The 15,997-nt window shown below is 50.0% G+C and overlaps 1 protein-coding gene across 4 annotated transcripts in view; it reads left to right on the top strand.

Annotated features, from left to right (window-relative positions):
• Window positions 1-15,661: 15,661 nt before the first annotated feature.
• Window positions 15,662-15,997, top strand: part of FAM168A (family with sequence similarity 168 member A) — a 150,822-nt gene continuing 150,486 nt past the window's right edge. Inside the window, exon 1 of one of the 4 annotated variants that reach the window (XM_077341216.1) lies at window positions 15,662-15,921. The gene's annotated coding sequence lies outside the window, so the exon portion shown is untranslated. The remainder of the gene's footprint in view (window positions 15,922-15,997) is intronic. The other 3 variants (XM_077341218.1, XM_077341219.1, XM_077341220.1) reach the window with 3 other exon arrangements.

Genomic DNA, 15,997 nt, shown 5'->3' on the forward strand with positions numbered 1-15,997 from the left:
GAGGTCTGATGAGATCAAGCTACCTGGACCAATCCAGTTCTCGCAAAAAGACATGCAGAGGTGGTTTGCTGTCATAGAATCATAGAATCCTAGAGTTGGAAGGGGCCATACAGGCCACCTAGTCCAACCCCCTGCTCAACGCAGGATCAGCCCAAAGCATCCTAAAGCATCCAAGAAAAGTGTGTATCCAGCCTTTGCTTGAAGACTGCCAGTGAGGGGGAGCTCACCACCTCCTTAGGCAGCCTATTCCACTGCTGAACTACTCTGACTGTGAAAAACTTTTTCCTGATATCTAGCCTATATCGTTGTACTTGAAGTTTAAACCCATTACTGCGTGTCCTCTCCTCTGCAGCCAGCAGAAACAGCATCCTGCCCTCCTCCACGTTACAACCTTTCAAATGCTTAAAGAGGGCTATCATGTCCCCTCTCAACCTCCTTTTCTCCAGGCTGAACATTCCCAAGTCCCTCAACCTATCTTCATAGGGCTTGGTCCCTTGGCCCCAGATCATCTTCGTCGCTCTCCTCTGTACCCTTTCAATTTTATCGACGTCCTTCTTGAAGTGAGGCCTCCAGAACTGCACACAGTACTCCAGGTGTGGTCTGTCACCGGCCTCTAGCCTCCCATCTGAGGACCAACCAGGGTCGACCCTGCTTAGCTTCTGAGATCAGACAAAATCAGGCTAGTCTGGTCTATCAAGATCGAGGTCTGTCATTAACCCTAAATCAATCAAAGCATCATGCGCCCTGCAAGCCGTATCCCAAATGAGAAAACATGTTTCTGGGGGACAGCAGGAAAACAAGACACTTCGTTTCTTTAGAAGCTGAGTCAGCGAGAGCACATTCAAAACCAATTAAAAAAGAAAACAGTAGGATGAGCCACAGGAAGCAAGAATAATCTTTAAAAAAAATACCCACAGTTGGCATAACCCCTCTAAAAGGGGCACTGCCTCTGGCCCGGTGGAAGATGCAAGACCAGACGGGTGGAAAAAACTGGGCCAGAGGCGTTGCTTTCAGGGGGAGCCTTAACGACACTTCCGCCCCCAGCGTAGATACCTTAATGCAGGGGTAGTCAAACTGCGGCCCTCCAGATGTCCATGGACTACAATTCCCAGGAGCCCCTGCCAGCGAATGCTGGCAGGGGGCTCCTGGGAATTGTAGTCCATGGACATCTGGAGGGCCGCAGTTTGACTACCCATGCCTTAATGCATCCGAGGATTGCCAGCTCTGGCTGAGCAAACTGCAGCTTTGGGGGATGAGCCTGTGGAGAACAGGGACTTCAGTGGGCTACCATGCTGCGGAGCAGGGATGGCCAAACCGTGGCTCAACAGATGTCCACGGACTGCAGTTCCCATGAGCCTTGGCAGTCCGTGGACATCTGTCGAGCCATGGTTTGGCCCCCTTGGGTCCATTTTTACACCATTTTCCACCTTCTTGTGGAGCATAAGACTGGAGCCAGCTGCACCTGGAAGAGAAACAGCTGTGAGGAGAAACACCTGTGCCAAGGCAGGTTTGAGGTCTTTGTGTGCTAGTCTCGGAATAAGGGTTGCCAACCTCCAGGCGGGGCATATAAGAACCAACTCTTCTTCTTCTTCTTCAGTAATCTCAGGGCTCTCACAGCCTCACCCACCCCACAGGGGGTCTGTTGTGGGGAGAGGAAGGGAAGGCGACTGTAAGCTACTTTGAGATTCCCTTGGATTGAGAAAAGCGGCATATAAGAACCAACTCTTCTTCTTCTTCTTCTTCTTCTTCTTCTTCTTCTTCTTCTTCTTCTTCTTCTTCTTCCTCTTCAGTAATCTCAGGGCTCTCTCAGCCTCCCCTCCCTCACAGGGTGTCTGTTGTGGGGAGAGGAAGAGAAGGCGATTGGAAGCCGCTTTGAGCCTCCTTTGGGCAGTGGAAAGCATTTCTCCCTCTCCTTGGAGCAGGTTCCCTGTCTTGAAGAGCCAGCGCATGAAATCTGAGCATTTCCTACCCTTCTTCTGAGCCTTCAGTTCCATCTGCCTGTTTCTCAGCATGGGTGTGAACAGAGCTCCAGGGGAGCTGCTGTTCCTTTCCCGGGATCTTCGATCCATCGTGCAGCAGTTCTCCTTCCTTTTGCTGCCCAAACAGACTTTTGTTGGGAACCAATAAGCAGGACCATTTTGGAGTTGGCTCCCTCCTGTGACAAACCCCCCCTGGAAAGGACGGATGCTGTTGGCAGATGCTCAGCTACTGTAGTGACAACAGAACCTTGGAGAAATGTTTTCATCGCTTTTAATGGTTTCGACGAAGGCTGCAATCCTGTTTAAAGTTTCAGCCTCTATAGGAGAGCTGGGTTCGAATTCCTGCTCTGCCACGGAAGCTTGCTGGGCGACCATGGGCCGTGCCATGCACTCCCGAGCCCAGCCTGGGCTGGCAGCGTTGTTATTCTACAAAGAAAATGGGAGGAAAAGAGAACCACGTTAACTGATCTGTATAGGTCTGTATTGGGCGTCAGTGAAATAGGGGTGGAATTCCACCCTATTTCATTGAGGCTGACATTGGTGATGGATCATAATTTGAGAAAAGGACCCATGAGGGGCTTCCAGCTTGGAGGAAGATCCTCTGCTTTGCAGGGCCTGTAAGACGGAGCTCTTCTGCCAAGCTTTTGGTTGAGAAGAAGAAGAGAAGAAGAGTTGGTTCTTATATGCCGCTTTTCCCTACCCGAAGGAGGCTCAAAGCGGCTTACAGTCGCCTTCCCTTTCCTCTCCCCACAACAGACACCCTGTGGGGTGGGTGAGGCTGAGAGAGCCCTGAGATTCCTGCTCGGTCAGAACAGTTTTATCAGTGCTGTGACTGGCCCAAGGTCACCCAGCTGGATGCATGTGGGGGAGCGCAGAATCGAACCTGGCATGCCAGATTAGAAGTCCACACTCCTAACCACTACACCAAACTGGCTCTCTGAGGCTGGGGAAGGGGAAAGAGCTGCCTGGGGGAATAAATATTCCACGGACTGGAGGTCCCACCCAGTAGAAGATCTGTTTGGGGGTACCAGAGCACAGATGCAGTTAGGAGAGGCGATCCACTGACTGGGGTAGGGGCCGAAGAGGGTTCTGCCATCTGATGGGAAATTTAGATTGCTTTTGTATTTTACTGGGGATTAATTGAAGGGTTTTTCAATGGCAATTGTTGTGTTTTATTCTTTTATCTTGATGTAAGCTGCCCCGGGCCGACTATGTCGGGAGGGGTGGGTAATAAATTAAAATATAAATAAATATAAATAAATCCCGAAGGTCCTGGGTTCAAGCCCCGACATCTCAGTCAAAAGGGCCGGGTGGGTACTGAGGTGAAAGACTTCAGGGGCTCCTTGGTGAAGTTGATGGGGTCTGAATATGCATAGCAAAAGGCTGCTTTATTTTATTCTTTCTGTTGTTGTTGTTGTTGTTATGTGCGAAGTCGTGCCCGACCCATCGCGACCCCTTGGACAATGATCCTCCAGGCCTTCCTGTCCTCTACCATTCCCCGGAGTCCATTTAAGTTTGCACCTACTACTCCATCCATCCACCTCATTCTCTGTCGTCCCCTTCTTCTTTTGCCCTCGATCGCTCCCAGCATTAGGCCCTTCTCCAGGGAGTCCTTCCTTCTCATGAGGGGGCCAAAGTATTTGAGTTTCATCTTCAGGATCTGGCCTTCTAAGGAGCAGGCAGGGCTGATCTCCTCTAGGACTGACCGGTTTGTTCGCCTTGCAGTCCAAGGGACTCGTAAGAGTCTTTTTATTCTTTTAAGCATAAAATAAAACTATTTTATGTTTCATTCGGAAGAGAAACAACTTTATATATAAAGGGGGGAGAGAGAGATTCCTAACTGCCAAACTTTTCTGTTGCCTCCAGCTGAGGAGACAAGCAGGCAAGAAGTGCGTCCTAAGGAACAGAAGTCTCCCAATGAGCCAGTCAAGACATAGCAGGAGACGACCTGAAAGATATCAGGAAGTTCCTAATCTAACTATGCTGAATACTGATCTCCTGCAATGCCCCCTGCAGGACACTCTTCATATTCTGTTCTATCATGCACTTTGCAAATCTTGCCTATTCCAAGAGCCAGAGCCTCTGCTTGGCATGCAGGAGGTCCCAGGTTCAATCCCCAGCACCTCCAGTTTAGAGGACCCGGCAGGAGGGGATGGGAAAGACCCTGCCTGAGACCCTGGAGAGCAGCTGCCAGTCTGAGTAGGCAATACTTGATAGCCCAGGGCCTGGCCTGGACCTTTTGGGATCGTTTGCCTAGTGTGCAGTACCCAAACAGAGTGACCACTTGACTAAGGTGACCAGATTGTCCCACTTTTGGAGGGACATCTGGGGGAACTTGGCAAATTGTACTTACGTTGAAATTTAAAAATATATAAATTACAATACTATTTTTTGCATTCTATGCGTTCTATGAAAAATTTTGTTGCTCCATATAGACCAAATTTTAATCCTGCTTCACCAGTGTTAAAATCTGGTCACCTTACACTAGACTGGAAAACCTTTTATGATTTTATTCAACTGCAGATGAACAAAATGACATGGGTGGGTTGGTCCCAAAAGAGCCTGTGCACAGAACAAAAGACTGCATGAGGCTTTATAATATTCTATTGAAGGCAGGGAAAGATGATCCATTTTGGGTTGAACCAATGACCGGGAATAGGTCAGCAGTGGAATAGGTGGTGAGCTCCCCCTCACTGGCAGTCGTCAAGCAAAGGTTGGATACACACTTTTCTTGGATGCTTTAGGATGCTTAGGGCTGATCCTGCGTTGAGGAGGGGGTTGGACTAGATGGCCTTTGTGGCCCGTTCCCACTCTAGGATTCTAGGAGTCTATGATTTATAATATTCCATTGAAGGCAGGGAAAGATGATGCTTTTCGCGTCAATCCAATAACCTGGGGTCTCCACCCCTTGCACATCCCACAGGACCACCCACTGCCATTATGCCAAGTCACCTGGAAAAGGTTACAAGAGGCCATTTCCTGTTCTTTCTCAATCCTCTGGCAACATAAACAATGGCAGGATAGAAACAACTGTCTCTGGCCTTGGGGATAGAACATATCAGCCTTGGTAACATTTCAAAATACAGTCAAGAACAAGAATACGTTTCTGGGCCTTCTTTTACTAAACAGTCTGGTACACGAAGCTTCCCTTTACAGAACAATAATTAAGAAAATATTATTTCACCCCTTATCCATCATACTGACCTGGATGGACTGATGGGCAGATTCAGTATAAGGCGGCTTTTTTAGCTTGTGAGGTGTACTACAATGCAGGGGACTAGGGGGGAAGCTTATAAGTTGCCAACTTCCAGGTGGGAAAGATCAAACAAAGTTTGAGGCAAACGCAAAATGCAATTTAAATCAAACTTTATTTTGCTTTTGCCTCCAACGACTTTTTGATCACTTCTTGTTTCTACCATGTGGCCAATTCAATTGGCCACTTCCAGGTGGGGCCTGGAGATCTCCTGGAATTATCTCTACAGAGATCGATTCCCCTGGAGCAAATGTGATCCAGTTAATTTAGGCAGATTGTGAGGGGGGGTGGGGTGGGCAGAAGAGACTGTGTCTGGGCTTGGCTCTTGTGGCCCTTTCTCGCGTGCCCATGTGTCTGGCCATGAAATTGGGGAGACTGTGGGTAGGCAGGTAGTTGTGGGTTTCCTGCATTCCGCAGGGGGTTGGACTAGATGACCCAGGAGGGCCCTTCCAACTATGATTCTGTGATTCTGTGAAATGGCTGCTTTGGAGGGTGGAGAGGTAGTCAACCTGTGGTCCTCCAGATGTTCATGGACTACAATTCCCATGAGCCCCTGCCAGCAAACGCTGGAAGGGACTCATGGGAATTGTAGTCCATGGATATCTGGAGGACCACAGATTGGCTACACCTGGACTAGGGCATTATACCTGGCCAAGGTCCTTTTCATCCTCAGACCCCAGATTTCCAGGAATTTCCCAGCCAGGAAACCCTAGACTATAAGAACTTGCCAACTGACAAGGAAATCCTACCCGTGTGCCGTTTCCAGCAGTGGGGTCCTACATAAATCAGCAAAAAAAAAGCTCTGTGGCTTCCTATTATACCTTCAATGGCCCATGCTTGGAAATCAAGGTGCTGCACAGGAGCAGGGGTTGGTGAAATGTTGGCGAGCCAGGGACACGATCACAGGCTGCCACGTTTCTGCATCCTTCTGGTTCTGCGCCTCCCTCTCCAGAAATTATCCTCCCTAGTCAAGCACGGATTCTACAAATTAGCTCGCGTGTTGCCGACTCGTTCCGGCTGCCACAGCAAGATTCCCATGTCAAGTTGCGAGCTTGTCTTTTGCTAAAGGGAATACATGAAATGCGCCTCTCGGGGCATAATTAACAAGGAGACGAAGTGCCTCCTCAAAGCCCAAGGGATGGAGGTGCTCAAAGGCAGGGGTAGTCAACCTGTGGTCCTCCAGATGTCCATGGACTACAATTCCCATGAGCCCCTGCCAGCGTTGCTGGCAGGGGCTCTTGGGAATTGTAGTCCATGGACATCTGGAGGACCACAGGTTGACGACCTCTGCTCAAAGATGCTCTGGTTTAAGTTGAGAGAAGGGAAACACACATTTAAATGATTCCATGTTTGCAAAGTGGCCATTTCAAGCCAGGCTTATGGCTGAGGCCGGGGTCAGTGGGAATTATACAGGCCGCCTACCCATTGGCTTCCCCCCCTTGGCTCCCCCCCTTGTTGAAGATTCTTCCAATCAGGTTAACCTGGTGGAATGCACCAAAGAGGGTGTGTGTGTGTGTGGGGGGTAGAGATTGGTTTATCTGTATTAGTATTTATTATAAACTTTATTATAAAGTTGTATAGAAAGCAAATAATTCAATCAACATATAGGATCATAGAATTGGAAGGAGCCACCCAGGCCATCTAGACCCACCCCCTGCTCAATGCAGGATCAGCCTCAAGCATCCAGGAGAAGGATCTGTCCAGCCGCTGCTTGAAGACGGCCAGTGAGGGGGAGCTCCCCACCTCCTTAGGCAGCCCCTTCCACTGCTGAACTAGACTCCTAGAATCCTAGAGTGGGAAGGGGCCATGAAGGCCATCTAGTCTCACCCCCTGCTCAATGCAGGATCAGTCTCAGACATCCAGGAGAAGGATCTGTCCAGCCGCTGCTTGAAGACTGCCAGTGAGGGGGAGCTCCCCACCTCCTTAGGCAGCCCCTTCCACTGCTGAACTAGACTCCTAGAATCCTAGAGTGGGAAGGGGCCATGCAGGCCATCTAGTCCAACCCCCTGCTCAGTGCAGGATCAGCCTCAAGCATCCAGGAGAAGGATCTGTCCAGCCCTTGCTTGAAGACGGCCAGTGAGGGGGAGCTCCCCACCTCCTTAGGCAGCCCCTTCCACTGCTGAACTAGACTCCTAGAATCCTAGAGTGGGAAGGGGCCATGAAGGCCATCTAGTCCCACCCCCTGCTCAGTGCAGGATCAGCCTCAAGCATCCAGGAGAAGGATCTGTCCAGCCCTTGCTTGAAGACGGCCAGTGAGGGGGAGCTCCCCACCTCCTTAGGCAGCCCCTTCCACTGCTGAACTAGACTCCTAGAATCCCAGAGTGGGAAGGGGCCACAAAGGCCATCTAGTCTCACCCCCTGCTCAATGCAGGATCAGCCTCAGACATCCAGGAGAAGGATCTGTCCAGCCGCTGCTTGAAGATCGCCAGTGAGGGGGAGCTCCCCACCTCCTGAGGAAGCCCATTGCACTGCCGAACCATAACCCCTCCCCATAGCCCCTCCCCACCGGAGTTTGTAAACACTCCCCCCTCCCCACCCCTCCTTGCGAGCCTTAAAAATTAAATCTCTGGAGGGCTTCTTTAGGGTCGCTCAAAGCCTGACTTGATAATGAATTTGTTTAATCATCCCTTGGCAGCCCTTAAACACATAAGCCCTTCCCTTCCCGGCTCTACTTCTGCCTGCCAAACCTTTCCCCCTTTCCAAGCGGGGCTCTGGATGGCTGGTCAAACCATCCGCAAGAAAGATTAACCAGCATCATCTTCTTGGACTGGGACTGCCCATTTGGATGTCGACCGGTGAGTTACCCCTCGATAAGGAAGGCGTTCTTCTCCTCCCCGTGAGTCACATGTCCGTGAAATCTTTGGGGACTGAGACACATCTGTTGGAATTAATCCGAAAACCTCCGTGTTCTCCTTCCTTGGCTTGTCACTGAATGTATAGCTGTGATGAAAGTCCATCCCCAGGAAAGGAATGCCGGAGGTCTTTTGGGGTAGGAACTGTGATCTACTCTTGGCAATTTGGTGTGTGTCATCTTGAACTTCAGCCGGGAGACTGATTCTAATTCTTCAGCCCTTGCTTTAAGGTGGCAAGTTTTGCGTCCGGCCCCAAAAGCAGCTTGTTTTGATAAGCAGCAGAAATGGAAGGCGAAAGAGTCCGAAATGGACTTTTGGGAGACTTCCAACCAGACACTGAAACAAACAAGAGGTAAATGGACCTCCCCCATGTTCTCCAGCTAGAACCATAGACTGTGCTTGGTTTTAAATTGTGTTTTTAATTCTCAAAATGTCATTTAAAAAATGTACTGTATGAACGTGTGGTGTAAGTTTAGTGTTCGACTAGGGGAGAAATGGACAACCTGTGTCTCTTCAGATGTCTGTGGACTACAATTCCCAGCTGGCGGGGGCTCATGGGAATTGTAGTCCATGGACATCTGGAGAGCCACAGTCCATTGTAGTCCATGGACATCTGGCCACCCCTGGACTAGGATCTGGGAGATACAAAATTCCGCAAAAACTGCAGTTGTGCGTAACGGCCAATTTTCGCTACTTTAAGTAGCGATTTCGGAAACGGCAAACATATGGCCACTTTTACGTTTGTGCGGAATGGCCCTAGGTTTGAATCCTCCAATCTGGCATGGAAGCTTGCTGGATGGCTTTGGGCTGGGCGTGCCCTCCTAGCCTCACCTATGCCACAGGTTCGTTGTGAGGATGCGATGGAGGAGAGGAGGCAGAGAAAAATGGAACTGGAAGGGACTCCCAAGGATCATGTAGCCTGATTGTTCTGATGCATGGCCTGTACTCCAGACAAGAGGCCACAGTGTAGGACAGAATATGGAGACACAGAATGGTTTCCAACTGCCAAAGGCAGAACAAAATGGGTAGCTATGCAAATCTCTTAGTAGCAGGACAAAAGAGCAAGAATCCAGGAGCACCTTAAAAGCTAACACAATTTGTGGCAGGGGAGGAGCTTTTGTGTGTCCCTGCTCACTTCCTCAGATACAGCCAGAATGAAAGTCCAACTGACCTTATATTAATTTTTTTATTTTCTGTATTTATTTTAGATTTTTACACCGCCCTTCCATACGGCTCTGGGTGGTTTACATCTAACATCATGGGGTAATTACATAGAACACTGCAACAAATATAACAAATATAACAATCATAACATAATGTCAACTAGAACAATATTTACCAGGAACATTGACACAGGAACAACCAGGAACATTGACACAGCCTTGCATTGGTCAGATTTTTCGGCCATGGGAGGGGGTGTCTGGGGGGGGTCAGTGGGTGTTTTGGGGCCTGTTGATCTCAAGCAAATGCCTGGTGGAGGAGCTCCCTTTTGCAGGCCCTGCCAAATTATCACAAAGATGATGATTTTCATTCAGTCCAGCTAAATGTGGTGCTTCCCATGGGAATAGATCAAGAGAGCCAGAGTCCAGGAGCACCTTCAAGACTAACAAAATTAGTGACAGGGGAGGAGTCACTTTCATGAGTCACTGCTCACTTAGAATCATAGAGTTGGAAAGGACCTCCTGGGTCATCTAGTCCAACCCCCTGCACTGTGCAGGACACTCACATCCCAATCGCTCATCCACTGTCACCTGCCACCCCCTTGAGCCTTCCCAGAATCAGCCTCTCCATCAGATGGCTCCTCAGCTCCTGGGCTCCTGATATACCACTTCCTCCTTCTCCCAGTGGAGTCAGCTCTTGAGATACCACTTCCTCCTTTGCTCAACTTCTTCAGATACAGCCTGAATGAGAATCCTTCTGTCCTTATATCACAAGGCTAGCAACATTGGTGGGAGTAGAGGAGGTTTTTTTGTTAGTCTTACAGGAGGATCCATCCTGTGATGGATGGAATGGCTGTTAACATTTTGGGCAACAATAACAGGGTCATCATAAGTGAGATGTGCCCCTCATCACACACTGGGATGTACTCTATAATTTATCTGCCTAATTGGCAGGAAAATAAATTTTCCAACACTGATGTTTTGACAGAAAAGCCTAATGGACCAGGAATGCTTTTAAACAAATTTAAAGGCTTCCTTTTAAGGTGTTTGAACAGGCAAGCCATTCTAAAGCCATTGTTAGCGTATTCTTTAAAAAGAGCTTATTAGAGCACAGAGTAGAAATTGCAGGAAGAGTTCAAAATATTCACAGGAGATAATTAGTATGGGGAAAAACCAAGCAAGTTGAAAACACTTAAGATCTCTGTTCAGCTGATCCATTAATAAAGACAGGGGCACATACTAAGGAGAAGTAGAAAGGATTGGGGTGGGGCCATCTGCTGAGTGACATTTACAGGTTATATTGCAGGACAAAATGCCACAATCCCTGTCACTGTTCACTTCGAAAAGCCACAGGAACCTCAGAAGAGCCCTCTTGGGTCAGGCCAGGGAGGGTCCCTCCAGTCCAGCCCCCTGTCCCACCCAGGGGCCAGCCAGTTCTTCCGTAGGGCTAGCCACAGGGCAGAGAGGCCAAGGCCTTCCCCTGATAAGACCATAAAATGAGCATTGCTGGATCAGACCAATGGGGCATCTAGTCCAGCAACCTGTCTAACCCAGTGGCTGACCAATTTCTCTGGAGCCAGTGTGGTGTTGTGGTTAAGAGCAGCAGCCTCTAATCTGGAGAACCTGGTTTGATTCTCCCCTCCACCTCATGCAGCCAGTTGGGTCACCTTTGGCTAGTGTGGGCTTTCCCTTCCCTTCCCCACATAGACCCACTGCGAGGTGGGTGGGGCTGAGAGAGCCCTGAGAGAAATTCTCTGTGGGAACAATTCAAACAGGACTGTGACCAGACAAGGTTAGCCATCTTGCTGCATGTGGAGGAGCGGAGAATCAAAACCAGTTTGCCAGATTAGAAGCTACTGCTCTTAACCACGAAACAAATGTGGCTTTTTGAAAAAAAACCTCTCTGGAATGAATCTCCGGGCCATTCCGCACAAGGACCAATGTTGTCAATTGCTTTCACAAGGCGGAAACGCTATTTTAAATAGTGGAATCTCGGCATTCTGCATACCTTCATTTGTAGTGGAATCCAGTAGCGTTTCATTCGTTCCCCACAGGGTTCCGGTCTTGCAGGAATCGCTAGAAAGGAAGTGATTTTTTTCTGTGCTTGTTCCCGCCCCTGGCCATCAATCAAATGGAACAGCCAATGAACGGTTGTTATCATGCTCCAGAAAAGCCCCTTTCCCTTTAAGCACAGTTTTTTTACAAAAAAAACCCCACACATGTTGCAACGAATATGCTTTGATTAGTTGCATCTAGCTGGCATGTGAGCAGACGATTCATTGTTACCACGCTCCCCCAAGTGGAAAAAAAATCCCCCCCCCCGCACGGGCGTGATTTTTGGCTGAAATTAAAGGGAAGTGGCGAACAGGAGGCTGTGTTGTGCTTAGGGGAGCTTTAAAGCACTTCTGTGGAGGGACTGTAGCCAGAGAAGCCTCACTGAGTGAATGAAGCCTCGCTGGTTCGTTGCTTTCCCCGCTCGCTCCAAGGGAAAAAAAATGGCGATCGCTTCACCGGAAGTTCGGAGGAGAGAGCCAGGGGGAGGGACTTTGTTGCAGCCGCCACATTGAGAACACACATGTCTTTTTCCCAAGTGTTGCAGGCTGTTGGCAAGAGCGTAGCGATTTTCTGAGGGTGAATCCACTTTTCCCGATTCCCCAAAAATCGCTACAACAAAGCGATTCTGGCGCTAGTGTTGCAGGAGTGTTGCAGATTGCTCACGACGTCATGCGGAACGTAGTTTTAGTGGCGAAAACAAAATGCAAGACTAGTGCTATATTAAAGTCGTGCGGAATGGCTCTCAGTGTCTTTCAGCTCTGGGTTTACTGCATTGGCACAATTGAGACGGGAAGGGGGGAGAATGTAGATTGAAGACCTCTATCCTAAGGCAAGTATTTACCTCCCAAAACTCAGCCATGGCGTGAGAGTCAGTCCCCAAGGATAGATTCTTTGCAAGGAAAAACCATGAAGAACCACAGTCCTTAAATTGGACTATGCTATGTCTTGCAGCCTTGAAGAATGCACACTGTTCAATTTTCATGGATTTTTAATAAAGAGACGGGCATAACACATTTAAATAGAAAACCCTCCGGGAGGTATTCTGTGCTGAACAAAGCATCAGGGAACAGAGCTCTGTTTGGGTACAAGCATTGGTTGCACTTCCCCTCCGACCAAGGACAGAAAGGAAATCTGCCAGCAGGGAGGGGTGGGGAGCCACCTCGTGACAGCTGCTGGCTTTCTGGGGTACATTTCTGCGGCTCAGTTTACGACAACCACAGTTGTCATTCATCCAAATGGGGGAAAGGGCTGTGTGGAAAACCCCTGGATTGATTGAAAACAGTATTCCTCATTATGCGTAGCCCTTCTTGGACATAGTACACCAGTGGTGGAAAGTCACGGCAGACTTATGTTGACTCTGTAAGGTTTTTTTTTAAGACAAGAGACATTTTAAGGCAAGAGACATCTCCTGGGTCATCTAGTCCAACCCCCTGCACTAGGCAGGACACTCACAACCCTCTCGCTCATCCCCTGTCACCTGCCACCCCCTTGAGCCTTCACAGAATCAGCCTCTCCGTCAGATGGCTATCCAGCCTCTGCTTTAAAATTTCCAGGGATTTGACCACCTATGGCTTTGCTGTTCTTTGTTGAGTAATTCCCTACTCCTCCTCCACATTCAGCCAGCTGTGGGACCTCAGGTCGCTTACAGTTCTTTTAGAATTGTTCTCACAGAGCAGTTTTGCCAGAGCTCTCTCATTCCCACCTGCCTCACAGGGCAGAGGAAGGGAAGGTGACTACAAGCCATTTTAAGACATAGGAGGTGTGTTGGGTGACTTTGGGCCAGTCCCAGATTTCTCACTCAGTCCCCACCTACTGCACAGTGTGGCTCTTGTGAGGAGAGGAAGGGAAAGGTGATTGGAGGCTGTTTGGAGACTCCTACGGGTAGTGAAGAGCAGGGTATAAAAAAAAAGTTCTTCCTCTTCCTTTTTTGTTCCTTCAGTCTTAGTCCATTTGCTTCCTGTAATACAGAATTTCTGTTTTTGGCACCCAGAGGATGAAAACAGCAGATGCTTGATCCCACTTCTGGCTGGCCATTCCTGTCTCTTTTGGCACAACGATTCAGTAGCTGACTGTCTTGATTATGCAGACTCTCCAGCAGATTTGTATCTTTATTTTAGGTACTCACAACCCATCTTTCTTCCCCAATGAGCACCCAAAGCAGGTGACATCATTCTCCTCTCTGCCATGTTTTCATCACAACAACCCTGTGAGGTAGGTGAGGCCGAGAAACCACGACCGGCCGAAGGTCACCTATCAAGTTTCCTCGGCTCAAAGGGGGATTTGAATTCGGAGCACCTGGTCCAGCACTCCTAGCCACCTGGCTGTGACTTTGCAGATCTGTTTGAATTCTTGTGTGTTTTAAATCCCCGTTGGGGAGGACGGCTAGGAATCAGAAATGGAGCAAATAAAATGGGCACAGATCTATGAGCCTCTAAGCTCCAACCTTTGGGGCACAGAGGAGCCCTGACATAATTTTTCAGACTTCAAGGAGCCCCAGGAGTGATGTCAGCCTCCGTGCCACACCCCGGAAGTGACATCACTGCCCATACCTTAGCTCTCCTTTGCTCCCTCCCCCTGCCCTCCCTACCATTATGGCAGCTCTACCTCACGTAGGTCGGAAAGAAGAGAAGGAGCTGAAAAGACAGCCTACAACCCCCCTCCAATACCTTGCCACTCCATGGCTCCCACGGACCCCTTTCAGACCCCCAGCAGTCCATGGACCCCCGGTTGGGAATGCCTGCTCTAAGGTGTCATGAAATGCCACACTTAAAGCTTATTCTAGAATTCATTTCTCTGTCTTGGAAGCTGTAAGCAAACTCTGCTTTTCTTTTTGCTGCAATAAAACTGGAGTCCAATAGCACATCCTAAGAGCAGCCAAGATTTATTCAAGGAGGGAGCTTTCGAGTGCATGCACTCTGTGCATGCACTCGAAAGCTCCCACCTTGAATAAATCTTGGCTGCTCTTAAAGGTGCTCTTGTTCTGTTGTGCTCCTTCAGACCCACACGGTGACCCAGTGGAATCTTATTTTTGCTGCAATGTTCACTGCTGCCCCCTGCTGTCCAGCTGTGTTGAGGTATGTGGAACGACAGTTCCCAGATGGATGAGGAAATTTTTCTGCAGGGAGAGGAGAGAAAGAGAGAGAACTAAGGTTGAGTCCAGGAGCACCTTTTAGGCCACAAAGTTTTATTCAAAGTATAACCTTGCAGGGTCATGCACACTTCTTCAGGGATAACTAAGTTTGTGTCCAGAATCGCTTTTTAGATGAACAAAGCTTTATTCAAAGTACAAGCTTTTATTTGCATGCACACTTCTTAAGGGAGAAGAAAGTTTCCGCCCAGGGGCCAAGCTAGGACCAACAAACATCTGTTCAAGGCATCAGCTTCCCTGTGCAGGCACGCTTCCTACAAATCCCAGCATGCCGTGTTTCCCCTACTTGGCTCCACCCTCTTTATGCTTGACTACAACTCCCATCAGGCTCTGCGCATGGAGGGCTCTTGCCCGTCTAGCATCCCTGAGTGACATAGAATCATAGAATCATCATAGAGTTGGAAGGGGCCATGCAGGCCATCTAGTCCAACCCCCGGCTCAACGCAGGATCAGCCCTAAGCATCCTAAAGCAAGGATGCACAGAAGGATCACCCATGGACCCCCTTCCAGCCTGCAAACGGGGCAGCCCCTTCCGCATGCTGCCCCCTCCCAATTGGAACAAATCCCTTGCCAGTTTTCTTTTTTGCAAAACGTCCTGGCCCCGCACAATCCTATCTAGCATTATTTCTTATTATTTTATTTATTAGATTTTTATACCACCCTCCCATACGGCTCAGGGATGATACATGGAACAACCTAAACATATAACCACAGCGCCGTATAAAGCAAGTTCGCCTCAGGTCTCCAGCCTCAATTGCTGATTTTAGGCTGATAGGACCGCAGGAGGCGATGGGAAGCAAGGGAATGCCAGGAGATTGGGGGCGGAGCCAAATTGGAGGATAGGCGGGGCTGCAGTGGGCTGTAAAACCATGCAGGGGCGGTCCAAACGTGGGCTCTCCAGATGTCCGTGGACTACAATTCCCATGAGCCCCTGCCTGCTGGCAGGGGCTCATGGGAATTGAAGTCCACGGACATCTGGAGAGCCGCAGTTCGGCCACCCCTGCGCGAAGCAGCCATTTTAAAGAGGGGAACCAATCTCCGTAGTTTGGCCATTCCCCCGGAATTCGGGGCGAACTCCAGCCGCCCCCTGGAGGTTGGCAACCCCCCGTGGCGCTCGCCCCTCTAGGCATCTGCCTCGTCCTGACTACAACTCCCAGCCTGCCCCGCGCGCGCCCAGCTCCTCCCACCCTCTTCCTTCCCCGTTTCCCCGACCGCGAGCGGCGAGGCGCCCCCCCCGGGGCCTACAACCCCCGAGATGCTTTTCGGCGAGGCGTCCGCCGGCGGAGGCCGAGCGTGCCGCCGCGCGGGCTGCCGGGAGCTGTAGTCGGTCGTCGGGTTCCCTGAACGGTGCGCCCACAGCTGCTGGTGGCTGGCGGTGGGTCTCGTCGGAGGCACGTCCCCGCTCCGCCTGAGCCCGGCTGCGACGCCCGTCCCTCCACCAGCCACGCACGGCCCGGAGACGAAGCCCCCGCAGGTGGGAGCCGGGGGGCGGGTGGGTGGGCTGCAGACCCCTCCCCCTGTCTACGGGGAGGGGGTGGATTGGCATGCAC

This window comes from Paroedura picta, chromosome 6 (genome assembly GCF_049243985.1).
Source record: "Paroedura picta isolate Pp20150507F chromosome 6, Ppicta_v3.0, whole genome shotgun sequence".
In the NCBI taxonomy this organism is placed as follows: Eukaryota; Metazoa; Chordata; class Lepidosauria; order Squamata; family Gekkonidae; genus Paroedura; species Paroedura picta.